The 14,788-nt window shown below is 49.0% G+C and overlaps 1 long non-coding RNA gene across 1 annotated transcript; it reads right to left on the reverse strand.

Annotated features, from left to right (window-relative positions):
- Positions 1-4,923: 4,923 nt before the first annotated feature.
- LOC116564841 lies at positions 4,924-12,315 on the reverse strand. The gene is made up of 3 exons (XR_004275122.1): positions 12,181-12,315; positions 11,920-12,023; positions 4,924-5,158 (listed from the first exon to the last, which is right to left on the reverse strand). It is a non-coding gene; the product is annotated as an uncharacterized LOC116564841 (long non-coding RNA).
- Positions 12,316-14,788: the final 2,473 nt, after the last annotated feature.

Here is a 14,788-nt window from a genome sequence, read left to right on the forward strand (position 1 = left end):
GCCTCGGCTCATTGCAACTTCCACCTCCCAGGTTCAAGTGATTCTCCTGTCCCAGCCTGTAGCTGACACTATAGGTGTGTGCCACCACGCCCGGCTAATTTTTTGTATTTTTAGTAGAGACGGGTTTTCACTATGTTGGCCAGGATGATCTTGATCTCTTGACCTCATGATCCACCCACCTTGGCCTCCCAAAGTGCTGGGATTACAGGCATAAGCCACCATGCCCAGCCAATGGTTTTTGTGACTTCTGCAGCTTGACATGAGGCTTCTAAATTCGTGGCTCTCATTTGAGTGTGCCAAACAGGCCCCTAGAAAGCTTGTTAAAATGCAGTGTCCTGGTCCCACATCCCAGGGTGTCTGATTCAGTGCAGCGCAAGAATCTGGATTTTTAAAGAAACCACTGAGTTGCTTCTGATACATGTTTCTGAGAGTCATATTTTATGGAACTTTTAAAGAATGTGATATTTAAAAAGTAATTCAGTGGCCGGGCATGGTGGCTCACGCCTATAATCCCTGCACTTTGGGAGGCTGAGCCAGGCTGATCACTTGAGGTCAGGAGTTCGAGACCAGTCTGACCAACGTGGCAAAACCCTGTCTCTACTAAAAGTACAAAAATTAGCTGGGCATCATGGTGCATGCCTGTAATCCCAGCTACTTGGGAAGCTGAGGCAGGAGAATGACCCCAACCCACGAGGCAGAGGTTGCAGTGAGCAGAGATGGCACCACTGCACTCAAGCCTGGGCAACAGAGTGAAACTCTGTCTCCAAAAAAAAAAAAAAAAGGGTAATTTAGTCTTTGGTGCTTTGCTTCAAGGTATTATTGGTGGCTGAGATGGTCACTGTTTAGAACGGAAACAAGTTCTGTGATATGTTTTATTTTGATTGTTTGGATGTTGGTGAAACGGAAAACCAACTCAAGATCTTGGACACTTTTGCAAATATTATCTCTTCTGTCTTTCTGACATTCAGGAAAGTGGGAGGCAGAGATTCTTATAGTATGCTCATTTTATAGCTGGGGTACTTGGCCAAGCTCCTTGGCTTAAAGGAAACCAGCACCTGTATGTTATTTTACTGTTTCAAAGTGCTTGTCCAAGCATTCTATTACGTGGCCCTCACAGGAAATGGCTGCAGTTGATATCAAGGCTTGTTTCAGAGGCGAGGAAGCCTCGGCTCTGAATAATTCTGGGACCTGCTGGAGGTTACAGCGAGTGAGTGCTGACGCTGAGCTGAACTGGCCGCACTGGCCCCGATATCACAGCTTTCAATACTTCCAAGTGCCTCTCTCTTTTTTTTGTTTTTGAGATGGAGTTTCACTCTCGTTGCCCAGGCTGGAGTGCAGTGGCGCGACCTTGGCTCACTGCAACCTCTACCTCCTGGGTTCAAACTATTCTCTTGCCTCAGCCTCCCAAGTAGCTGGGATTACAGGCATGTGCCATCATGCCGAGCTAATTATTTGTATTTAGTAGAGATGGCGTTTCACCGTGTTGGTCGGGCTGGTCTCAAACTCCTGACCTCAGGTGATCCACCTGCCTCACTCTCCCAAAATGCTGGGATTACAGGCATGAGCCACTGCACTCAGCCCCAACTGCCTCTCTAGAGAAGACAGCAGCTCAACTGAAAGTGGAACCAAGAGGCCCCGATTGCTGGGAAACAAATGGCGTTTCCAGGCCCACGGACACCTCTTCTCCCACGACTGACGATCCATCTACCACATCAGCTCCTTCTCCTTGTCCAGAAAGGGAGGAAAAAACAATGGGTCCTTTGGACTTCCCAGCTCTCAATGGGTCCTTTAGGACTTCCTGGATAAAACAAGGACAATCAGCAGCTTAATTTAAATGGAGGAAAAAAAGAAAGAAATCAGGAGATGCACGTGACAAGTAGACTTGGATGTCTACAGACATGCCCTCTTGGCTGCTTCTCCACGTCCCGACACAGACTTTTCTGTGTCTGACGCCTTTGTCTCACACCTTCCGGGGCACCCAGGGTGGTGACGTGGTCAGCTCAGACATTGGCTGGAATGAATGGAGCCAATGGAGCCCCTCTTCCCACCCTCGTGGTAGGAAGGGGAAGCATGATGAATTTCCTCCTGGGTAAACATCTTCACAGGAAGCATTTATCAAATGTCAACAGGGCCAGCAGAGGAGTGTGGGATCAGCCAGGCAGGGATCGGCTTCCCCTGTCCTCTCCCAGACACAGGCTGTGGGTTTTCTCCTGTGTATTCACACCATCTTCCGTCTTGGGTCCCATCTTCTCTCAAGCAACTGAGCAGAGGGAGAGGGGGACATATCCTAAAACAACCCCAATTGTTTTTTGTTCTTGAATTATTGATTTATTTTATTTTTAAAAGTTATAGTGTTATGTATAACAATAAAAACTGAAAACAACCTAAACATCTAACAATGAGGAAAGTTAAGTAAATTATAATATATGGTAGACTCTTATGTAGCCATTAAAATATCTGTATTCAGGCCGGGCATGGTGGCTCATGCCTGTAATCCCAGCACTTTGGGAGGCCGAAGCAGGTGGATCACGAAGTCAGGAGTTTGAGATCATCTTCACTAACATGGTAAAACCCAGTCTATACTAAAAATACAAAAAATTAGCCGGGCGTGGTGGCGTGCACCTGTAGTCTCAGCTACTTGGGAGGCTGAGGCAGGAGAATCCCATGAACCTGGGAGTCGGAGGTTGCAGTGAGCCGAGATTGTGCCACTGCACTCCAGTCTGGGAGACAGAGCGAGACTCCATCTCAAAAAATAAAAACCTGTATTCAGAGTTGTTATAACATGACTAATACTTGTGTTATTAAGTGAAAATGACAAGACAAAAAACTTCATCCACGTGATGAGCTCAATTAGATATTTTTAAATGCATAAAAACAGGGCCAGGAAAGATGGGTTAAAAAATTATTACTAGGGAAGCTGAGTGTGGTAGCTCATGCCTGTAATCCCAGCACTTTGGGAGGCTGAGGTGGGTGGATCACCTGAGTCCAGGAGTTCGAGACTGGCCTGGCCAACATGGTGAAACGCCATCTCTACAAAACTTTACAAATTAGCCAGGCATGGTGGTGGGTGCCTGTCATCCCAGCTATTTGGGAGGCTGAGACAAGAAAATTGCTTGAAGCTGGGAGGCAGAGGTTGCAGTGAGCCACGGCTGTGCCACTGCACTCCAGCCTGGGTGATAGAGCGAGACCCTGTCTCAAAAAAAAAAAAAAAAAAAAAAAAAAAAAAATCAGTAGGGATTCTCTTTGTGTGTAGGATAAATTATTAACTTATTTATTTATTTATTTTTGAGATGGAGTCTTGCTCTTTCGTCAGGCTAGAGTGCAGTGGTGTGATCTCGGCTCACTGTAACCTCCGCCTCCTGGGTTCAGGCAATTCTCCTGCCTCAGACTCCTGAGTAGCTGAGACTACAGGCGCGTGCCACCATACCCAGCTAATTTTTGTATTTTTGGTAGAGATGGGGTTTCACCATGTTGGCCAGGATGGTCTCGTTCACTTGACATGATGATCCACCCTCCTTGGCCTCCCAAAGTGCTGGGATTACAGGCGTGAGCCACCGCGCCCGGCCTTCTCTTTTTCTTTTATAATTTCTATACTGCCTATATTTGTGCAGTAGAAATTATATCTGTCCTAAGTTCATTCTAGGAGGAAGGGAGGAATCTTTTATTTTTGTTTCAAGATCCACGTCTCTGAAGAATTAATGAAAACAACTTGTTCAGACAGTTACTGCTCTGGGTGAAGAAAAAGCCGCTGGTGGCCCAACCAGAAAGGAGAAGTAGTTGGCAGGTCCCGGAGAGTTTCCAATGATGTGTAGGGGTCATTTTGGACCCCACCGAGGTTTGAATTGTCATATTAACTGCCCACATGGGTTCAGTCCTTCTGTCCTGGGAGCAGGCCCCAGGCCTCAGCTTCAAGGCTTAATAACAGGTCATCTTCCAGGCCTCCATTTCCATAGCCAAGTTCCTTGGGGTAACTGCCACTACACCCCACTCTTTTTAATAAACAGGGTTTCTATCAAGCCGGGCACCTGTAACATAGTTGAGTGCCCAGATCCTTGCAGGAAAAAGCTGATAAGGAAATGTTTGGAAGAGTCACAAGCCGACCAAGCTGCTCTTCGTCCTGCACTGGGCACTGCTGTCTGGATGTCGAGGCCATCCACCCTACTTTCAGGGGGATGCATACCCCGTACTTCACTCTCCAGCCTGGGGAAGCCTGGACCAGCAGGACCACTGATTCCAGGGTCTCTTGTGGACTTTCGGACTCTAGCTCCTACAATGCAGAGGAAAGACGCCGTCCCTCACCACATCTGCTGTTTCCTCACATCTCCACAACCAGTCATCTCTCATTGATGAGAGGGAATATGAAGTTGTCCTTAAGCCAGAAGGATTTGAATTTCCACTCTGCCAGCCATCAGCTGTATTCCCCTAGGCAAGTCACCTCACCTGATGCGCCCAGTTTCCTTATCTATCATTCAAACAAATAAATCTGGCCAGGCACGGTGGCTCACCCCTGTAATCCCAGCACTTTGGGAGGCTGAGGCTGGCAGATCACCTGAGGTCAGGAGTTCAAGACCAGCCTGATCAACATGGAGAAACCCCATCTCTACTAAAAGTACAAGATTAGCTGGGTGTGGTGGCACATGCCTGTAATTCTAGCTACTCAGGTGGCTGAGGCAGGAGAATTGCTTGAACATGAGAGGTGGAGGTTGCAGTGAGCCGTGATCGTACCACGGCACTCCAGCGAAACTCTGTCTCAAAAAATAAAAATAAATTAAATTAATTTAAAAATCTACTGAGAGTCTGTCTCTGTCCCATGCACTGTACTAAGTGCTGGATTAAGATGTTTCACCTTATAGATTTGTTGTGAAGTTTCGATAAGGCATATCAGTAAAATATTTAGCAAATGGTCACAGAATAAGTACTTAATCACTGTTAGTGAAGACATTTACTCTGTTATTATTTCTATGCATGTCTTTGGAGGAGAGTGGACTTTGGAAGGATGAAGGAAGCTGTCAAGCCTCTGGCCCTTCTACGCCATCATGCGAAAACACTTTTGTCCTTTTCACTGGCTGTCCCGGACTTCTCTGTGGATCCAAAGCCCAGTCACTCAGTAGCTCTGTATTTCAATCTTTGCACCAAAAGGCATTGAGTATCCTTTGTGCTGGCACATAGGATAAGTGGAAGATGGAAAGAGGAATAAGAAAGGCAGTACCCGGCCCGGCACAGTGGCCCATGGCGGGTAGATCACCTGAGGTCAGGAGTTTGAGACCAGCCTGGCCAACATGGTAAAATCCCATCTCTATTAAAAATACAAAAATTAGCCAGGCGTGGTGGCGGGTGCCTGTAATCCCAGCTACTCGGGAGGCTGAGGCAGGAGAATTGCTTGAATCCTGGAGGTGGAGGGTGTAGTGAGCCAAGAACGTGCCATTGCACTCCAGGCTGGGTGACAAGGGTGAAACTCTGTCTCAAAAAATAAACAAATTAAAAAAATGAAAGAAGAAGAAAAAAGAAAGGCAGCAGCCTATGGCAGCTCATGGGGAGGTAATGCAGAAACAACTGCAGCTAGATGGAACACAGAGCAGAGCAGAAAGTCGCATTCTTCATGGGAAGGAGAGGCCATTTCCAGCTGTGGGCTTGAGGCATGGCTTTGGAAAGGCTTCCTGGAGGAGGTGGTGTTTGGATTGTGCTTTGAAGAAAGGGAAGGACTTGGGTGGATCACGTGGAGGTGGGAAGAAGGGACCCGCCTCAGCTGAAAGCTTATTGCCAAGCCAAAGGATACCACTTGAGCCCAAGAATAAAAGACTCTTGGACTCCAGGCTATCAGCTGATTGTGCAGACATTTTCAACCTTCCATTGTACTGTCAATAATCGCCATGGGCCATTTTTTGCATACATGACGTTGTTTGAATTTCATACAAATTGAATGAGTCAGACAGAGCATGAATTATGATGCCCACTTTCCAGATGAGCAAATTGTGACTCAGGGAGGTGAAGGGGTTTGACTTCGTCCACGAAGGTGGCAGTGGGAAGGTGGGCACTGCACTCAGATCTCTGGGCTCCATGTCCAAAACACATCCTGTGGCAGAAGATGGACCCTCTCTGTCTCCTCTGCCCACTGGCTGTTGTGGGTGGTCTTTGGAACCAGAGGAACTTTGGTGCCTTGGCCTCAGTTGATGTTCCATTCACAATTGCCAGGACTCTGTAACAGCATCTTTAGAGATTCCCCCTGCTTCCATCTGATGGCTTCTAATTCATCCTTTCGAATCACATCTTCTACACAGAGTAAGTAACTGTTTTTTGTTTGTTTGTTTGTTTTTGAGACAGAGTCTCTCTCTATCGCCTGGCTGGAGTGCAGTGGTGCCATCTTGGCTCACTGCAACCTCTGCCTTCTTGGTTCAAGCGATTCTCCTGCCTCAGCCTCCCAAATAGTTGGGATTACAGGCACCTGCTGCCGTGCCTGGCTATTTTGTATTTTTTTTTTTTTTTTTTTGAGATGGAGTTTCACTCTTGTTACCCAGGCTGGAGTGCAATGGCGCGATCTCGGCTCACCGCAACCTCCGCCTCCTGGGTTCAGGCAATTCTCCTGCCTCAGCCTCCTGAGTAGCTGGGATTACAGGCACGCACCACCATGCCCAGCTAATTTTTTGTATTTTTAGAAGAAACGGGGTTTCACTATGTTGACCAGGATGGTCTCGATCTCTTGACCTCGTGATCCACCCGCCTCGGCCTCCCAAAGTGCTGGGATTACAGGCTTGAGCCACCGTGCCCGGCTATTTTGTATTTTTAATAGAGACGGGGTTTCACCATGTTGGCCAGGCTGGTCTTGAACTCGCAACCTCAAGAGATCCACCCGCCTTGGCCTCTCAAAGTGCGGTGATTACTGGGATGAGCCACCATGCCTGGCCCAGGGTAACCTTTCTAAAGCCTAGATCTGATCACCCCATGCTCTTGCTTAAAAACCTTCAGTAGCTGCCCTGCCTTTTATGGGTACCGTTCCTTACCCAAACTTCTTCCTGTTCTTCTAGGCCCTCCAGGATCCCTGTTGCCGCCTGGCCCCCTTCCTCGCCTGCCTTCCTTGTGCTTCCTGTGAGTGAGACACGGAGTATCTTGCAGTTCCCAAAGTGTTACAAGATGTCTCCTCATAGCTTTGTGCATACATGGATTCTAGAGCAAGACTACCTGGGTTTAAAATTCATACCCACCATTTACATAGCTGTGAGACTGAGAATAAGCTCTTTAACATCACTGTATCTCAGCTTTCTTATCTGTAAAACGGGGATAATATTAGGACCCAGTTTGTGGTGTTGTTGAACAAACTCATTGACTTCAGATAACAGATTTAAGCCTGGCACATAGTAGGTGTTTAGTAAATATTGTTGTGGCTATTCCCTCTGCAAGACCAACTTCCCCTGATCTGGTGAACTTAGGCAGCTCTCTCTGGCTCCCTTCTCTGGCTGCAGCCTCTGGGAAGCCTATCCGAACTGCCTGAGGCAAGTACCTCCCTCTCTCTCTCCTGCCTTCACAGAGGCCTGCACATCTCTTAGGCAGAGAACTTGTCATTTTTTAAAAATGGTACTTTAAGTTCTGGGGTACATGTGCTGAATATGCAGGTTTGTTACATATGTATACACGTGCCATGGTGGTTTGCTGCATCCATCCCCTGTCATCTACATTAAGTATTTCTTCTAATGCTGTCCCTCCCCTAACTCTCACCCCCTCCCCCAGGCCCTGGTGTATGATGTTCCCCTCCCTGTGTCCATGTGTTCTCATTGTTAAACTCCCATTTATGAGTGAGAATATGCGGTGTTTGGTTCTCTGTTCTTGTGTTAGTTTGCTGAGAATAATGGTTTCCGGCTTCATCCATGTCCCTGCAAAAGACATAAATTCATCCTTTTTTATGGCTGCATAGTATTCCATGGTGTATATGTGCCACATTTTCTTTATCTAGTCTATCATTGATGGGCATTTGGATTGGTTCCAAGTCTTTGCTATCGTGAATAGTGCTGCAATAAACATACGTGTGCATGTGTCTTATAAAAGAATGATTTGTAATTCTTTGGGTATATACCCAGTAATGGGATTGCTGGGTCAAATGGAATTTCTGGTTCTAGATCCTTGAGGAATCGCCACACTGTCTTCCACAATGGTTGAACCAATTTATTCTCCCACCAACAGTGTAAAAGTGGAGAACTTGTCATTTTTGAGAGCTGGGCCCTGTCTGAGTCCTTGTGATGCTTGTCATGCCCAGCCCTGCCCTGACACATAGTAGGTCCTACTGTGAAGCTGTGGAGGGAGTGAACGGCCTGCAGGGCTGCACAGAGGACCTCTCTGTGGCACGGCCACCAACATGTGTTGGGCGACTGACCACAGAGACTCCTTTACTCCTTCGTTTCCCAGAAATAAAATGGACAACTGGCCTCCTAGTCTGCTGGGGCATCCCAGACAAGGCCAGACCCTGGAACGTGGGGCACGGGGTAGCAATGAGTCTTATCACAGAATATTAGCCTGTTGGCCAGAGCAGGTTTACACTAGGACTCCTCACTTCAGGCTCCTTCCCAGACCCAAGACCTCCAGTTGTATTTGTCATGTTGTGTTCTTTTTCTTAAAGATAGCCCTCGCCTTCCCAACTGTGCAAACTTCAGGCCCCCCCCAATCCTGATATGCCCCTGGAGTGAATGCCCCCATCCCCTGTCCTTGTAAGTTTCCTCATGCTCTTGATTTCCCAGCCTTTTGCTCTCTTTGCCCTTCGTATCTGACTCTGAGTCGGGGAGGAGGGCAAGGAGAGGAGGCCCCATCACACTCTGTCCTCTCCTGGCTTCTCCACACTCCTGGGACGCCTGCGAGCAGCTGTGAGGAGTTGCCTGGTGTTGCCAAATCTCATGCAGGGCACCGCCCATCACCCACATCCCTGTTCTTTCCACAGGGTCTCTCAGGCTCTCAAAACCTCCCTCTTGGTTTTGGCTATGAACAATGCCCCATCCTTCCCCATAGACTCTCTACCCACTGTGCCCTGTTTGGTCCAGCCTCCTTGAATGAACCAATTGACACTCCCACCAACAGTGTGAAAGTGAACTTGTCATTTTTGAGAGCTGGCCCGTCTGAGTCCTTGTGATTCCTGGGCTTTGGGCTTTCAAGCCTCCTCCCTCCAGGATGTGGCCTCTGGTTCCATAAACTCTGACTATGGGCAACAGATCCTGCCACGCAGGCCTGTGGCTTGGAGCAGTCATGTATCTCAAAAGGCCAGGCCTGTCCCTTGATCAGTTCTCTTGTGTGGGAGGAGGGCAGTGGGGTGGGATAGGGCGGCATTAGACACATTCAAGCCATTTCCTTAGGGAGGAAGCATAATTTTCATAAATATGCTATTTGAAGGCTACCTATATACACCCTTCAGGGTGCATTTCTCAACCCTGGCTGCTCTTGGGAATCACTTGGGGAGGTTTCCAATATACTAATCTTTGGTCCTATCCCAGAAATGCTGTTTTAATTGGTGTGGGGTGCAGCCCAGGTGGCAGGCATATTTAAAGCTCCCCAGGTGACTCTAATGCACAGCCAAGATTGGGGACTACTGCTTCAGGGAGCACATCTGGTAAACTGAAGGCAGATCAAGGTCTCGGAGCAATGTGGTTTCAGTGTGGGTGCATGGCAGTGCTTGATTCCTTTGCCTCCCTGATTGGATTTGAAGAGACAGAGCTCTACTGACTCCTGCACCTGTCCACTGAATGGGATGCGGGCCCAAAGCACCTCACCATGGGTCACCACCCTGGATCAGCTCTCCCCCCCGCCTGCCGCCCAACACCCCTGGAGGAGAGTTTTAGGGTAGAAACAGCTCCCGTCATTCTGGCACCCTCTAGGCCCAAGTCAGAGGTCTTGCTCTTGCCAGGCACGTGAGAACAGGGTTCGGGTTCATGTTCCAACCAAGCCCCTGGCACTGCTCCCACACCTGCCCCTCCTCCTGCCTGTTCAGCTCCGTGAATTGCACCCGCTAGGCTATTCACCTTCCAAAAGTCACTGCCCCTGGACTCTGCCCTCCTTCCCTCCAAATCCAGTCAGTCACCATGTTCTGCGCACGCGTCTGCTGAACAGGCTGTAAACCTGCCTTCTTCCCCAGTCCCACTGCCCAGGCCCTCCTTGGGCCGCTTTTCTCCCTCCCTGCTGCGATGGCAGCACCTGCATCCGCTTCTGAGCTGCTCTGCACTGCGATTTTCTCCCTCTGTGCTAGGTCAGTGTTCCTGTCCTACTGAAGTGCCTCCTCACGCTCTCTCACTCTGTCTTTCTTTTCTATGTGTATGTTTCTCAAAGTGATTCAAATCTGAAACTTCCTGGGATTTCCCCCTGCTTAGCACAGTGGTTCTTAAAGTGTCTTGGGAGGACCAGAAGCATCATGATCACTTGGGAACTTGTTAGAAGTGCAAATTCCCAGGTCCCAAGCAAGAGCACTGCATCTGGGGCTCTGAGGCGGGCCCAGCAGCCTGCATTCAAGCCCTCTAGGTGAGTCTAATGTGTGCGGGAGCTTGGAAGCCACTGGGCTGGACGGTTCACGTCATCCTCCTGTATGAATTGAAAGCTTCCCACATGCACGCTGGTCCCAATTTGCCTGTTTCGTCCAATTCCCAAATGTCCCATCTCCCATATTCCTTCCTATGGGACCCTGTTCACACGGTTCTCTCTCCTGGAAAGCTGTTAGTCATTTCCAAGTATTGAAACCTTCAAGATCCAGCTCAAGCATCATTTGTTTTGATGGATCCCACGATTCCTCCTACAAGAACTTTTTCCTTCCTCCAACCTCCACAGCATTATTTTCTGCCTTTCCTTTTCTCTCATTAACTCTGTCTCTCTCTCTCTAAAGGGGTTTAGCCTTTAATAAGCGGGGCTCCTTTCAACCTTGACTACACATGAGACTTACTCAGGGAACTTTAAGGAATACTTACATGCAGGCTACACTCGGAAGCAATTAGACCAGAATTTCAGAAGCCTGTCATTGTATATTTCAAAATTTCCCTTAGATAAATTTAATGTGCCTCTGAGATTAAGGCCCTCTCTTGTAAAGTGACCAGATGGAAAATCATAATGGGAAGAGATATGAATTTAAAGTTAGGAGACACAGGTTCTGCTCGGGGCTCTGTCCCACATTTAATTTGGGGCAAATCACTTCCTCTCTCTTGGCCTCTCTTTCCCAAACTGCAAAGTGGGGCATTGTTTTAGATCAGTGGCCCTCAAAGCCAGCCAATGCCTGGATGCCAACCCTAGGGGTTCCCACGTAATCTGTCTGGGGAGCAGCCTGGATTCTAATGTGCAGCCAGGGGTGAGAACCATGCTCTCAATCTTATCCAAGGGCCATGCAATTGTGTACAATGGTTAGCTTTTGTGAGCAAGGACGTCTGTCTCTTCAAATACTTGGACATCTTGGCCCCAGCATCTATTAATCCTTCCTCCTCCTTAGTTAAAACCTCAGACCTGGTGTCAGTGAGGCTGAGGCATGTGAAATGTCCTTATCTGATAACATAAGAGCCAGGGATATTGGGAGCCTACCACAGGCAGCCTGGTTGGGTGTGCTTGGCCCGGGTGGCAGGAAGCGGATTAAGGAAGGACCAGATGAAAATGCCTCCCAGAGGCCTGGCAGGGGGTCACTGGGAGGGCTCCTTCTGAGCTCCAGACACCACCATGGGTGGGGGATGGGCTTTCCTTCGAGGCTGGGTCAGGCAGGGTCGTATGTAAAGGGCAGATGTGAAAAGAGACCTTGTGAAGTGGCAGAAGACGGGACGCACCCAGGGAAGTTGAGTTCTGAAACTAGAGAAGTCAGTCTGCAGCCCTGGGTAGGCAGGATGACCCAGCAGTGGCCAGGGGCCAGGCGCAGGGGCAGAGGAAACAGCTGCTTATTTAAGGGGTGGGGGTGAGGGTGGGGAAGGGAAGTAGAATGCTTACAGAAGCGTTCTCTCTGATGAAGGTGTTACTGATCCCTGGAGACACCCAGCAGCCATCTACAGCAAGCTTCTCTGTTTATCTGCACGCCACACCATCCCGTTTCCCTAGAAAGGAGAGACCTTCCACCTCGGATCCAGGAGAGTGGAATAAACACTCCCCTAAACCATCATCCTCCCTCAATCCCTCAACCCCCAATGCCCCCACCCCCCAGCACACGATGAACTCTTTTCTTCCTCTGTGCTTTGTCCTTCTGCGGCTTACCCCATAAGAATTTCTTCCCCTACAGATGAGCTGGTTTCTAAGTCCAACTGCCCCGGGAAGGAGGGAGGGGGCTGTGTTTTGCAGTGAGAGGTGATGTTGGTTTAGAGAGATTCGAGTTGTGTTGCAGATGGGAAAACAGTCCTAGGGGTGCGGTGTCTGGCCTGGGCCAGCCCAGGGCGCCAGGACAGAGGTCAAGCCGTCTGTCTGCAGCTTTGAGCACTAGACCATGCTTCCTGATGACTTTACAGTCTAAGCCATTGAGGAAGAAAAAGCACATGGAAAAGGAGCTTTGTTTTGACTTCTTGACACTGGCAAGGACCGGTTCTCCCTGCTGGGAAGATGAGAATGTCACAGGGCTGTGGCTGTGACGTGTTTTCACCCCACACTCTCACCCTGGGTGGCGTCTGGTGAAGCCTGAGAGAAGGTAATTCTCCGAGGTTAAGACTCCTGGGGTTGCTCCAGGCAAATAAAGTTTTTGAGCTTGAATGTTGGTCAAATAAAGCTTTGTGGTCCCAAGGAGGGAGAGAAGATTCAAAAGCCACCCACCTGGAAGGCTCATCGCGGCTTTGGAGGCGTCAGATCCCCTTTGCAAGGCCAGTTTTTTGGTTGCCTTCAAGGTCGATGAATCAGAACAGTCTGAATTCCATGTGCCCTGGCACAGGCTGGGCAGGGGCAAAGGATCATGTGAGGAAGAACAGGCATGAACGAGGTGGAACCTGGTGCTGCCCTTGAGGTTGGCCCCAGCACACCGTACAAATGGGAAAAGGCAGAGGAGTGTTTTCAGACCCCCAAATTATAAAGTACTCAGAGAATCACAACACTGGAAGGGAACTTAGACTAATTTAGTATCTACTCCACTCAGATGACCCAGCCTGCTGGCTTTACAGATGAGGAAACCAAGGTTCTGGGATGTGTGGTGATGGGTTCACAGTCCTCCAGGGAGTGGAGACAGGTCTAGGATGAGCTGTCCAATGCTCAGCCCCAGGCACTTTCCTTGGGTCCCCGACTGCTTCCAGTCTTGAAACAGAGCTCTGTGCCCTTTGGCTCTCTCTTAACATCCCTGACCTCTGGAGGGCCATCCCCAGTGCTGTGATTTTTGGCAAATCTGTTAACCATGCTGTCGCTCAATCCAAGCCAGCTGGGAAGCCAGGCAGGACTCAACGGCTCCTGGGAAGCCATCTGAGTCACCCTCTGCCCTTCTCTGCCAAAAGCCCCACAGCTGGGAAAGAACTGGCTGGGGAGAGTTTGAGATGGCTTGGCGACACCCTGACAAAGGCTTGGCCTGCACACACCCCACTCCCCCCACCCCAAGAAAACCCCCAAACTAGGAGGGATGTAAAGAAGAAACATCCTAAATTATGAGCCTTCACAAGGAGATTTTCATTGGTTCCTTCCTGCACCAATTAATAGGATTGGTTTTCAGGAAAAAAAAAAAAAAAAAGGTAAGAAAAGGATTGTTATGACGCCATATATGGTGTTTGCCCCAGGAGAGAAAGAGCCAAGAAACTTGCGAATGGCATCTAGTAAGACTGCCCACAGAAACTCATGGAAGAACCCATAGTTTAACATGTTATTACTTTTTTTTTTTTTTTTTTGAGATGGAGTCTTGCTCTGTTGCTTGGGCTAGAGTGCAGTGGCTTGATCTTGGTTCACTGTAACCTCCGCCTCCCAGGTTCAAGCGATTCTCCTGCCTCAGCCTCACGAGTAGCTGGAATTGCATGTGCCCAGCTAACTTTTGTGTTTGTAGTAGAGACGGGGTTTCACCATCTTGGCCAGTCTGGTCTCGAACTCCTGACCTCGTGATCCACCTGCCTCAGCCTCCCAAAGTGCTGAGATTACAGGCGTGAGCCACTGCACCTGGCTACATATTGTTACCTTTTTTTTTTTTTAACCCCAGAGAATTTTAAAGTGACAGATCCCTAAGGACTATTCTTTCCCCTTATAGAAGGGGGAAAATGTAGATTCTAAGTAGGGAGGCTATTGTCCCCGGTCAAGCAGCAGGGAGGTGTGCATGGGGTTAAGAGAAACTCTGCCCAGGCTCGGTGGCTCATACCTGTAATCCCAGCACTTTGGGAGGCTGAGGCAGGCAGATCACCTGAGGTCAGGAGTTCGAGACCAGCCTGGCCAACATGGAGAAACCCCATCTCTACTAAAAATACAAAATTAGCCGGCCTGGTGGCGGGTGCCTGTAATCCTGGCTACTTGAGAGGCTGAGGCAGGAGAATCATTTGAACCAGGGAGGCTGAGGTTGCAGTGAGCTGAGATGCACCACTGCACTCCAGCTTGGGTGACAGAGTGAGACTCTGTCTCAAAAACAAACAAACAAAAAAGCACTCCAGGTTCATCCCTCCTGTCTGGGGCTCAGCTGTGCCATGTGGGCTGTTTGCACAGGTGGAGATCAAGGCCACAGGTCTGTGTTGTCCAAGCAGCCTCTGATGGCAGCCTGCCAGGTGAAAGCATTGGCCAGACCCTTGGCCTGATACTAGGCTAGTAATGAACTTCTGTGGCTGATGGAGCATATTACCTTTTGAGCTCCAGTGGGGAGGTGAGCAGAAGTCACCAATCCTGAGATGTAGTACAATCCCAAGTCTTTCCAAGAGCCACCTGA

This window comes from Sapajus apella, unplaced genomic scaffold (genome assembly GCF_009761245.1).
Source record: "Sapajus apella isolate SASKATOON/1434 unplaced genomic scaffold, GSC_monkey_1.0 scaffold38, whole genome shotgun sequence".
Lineage (NCBI taxonomy): Eukaryota > Metazoa > Chordata > Mammalia > Primates > Cebidae > Sapajus > Sapajus apella.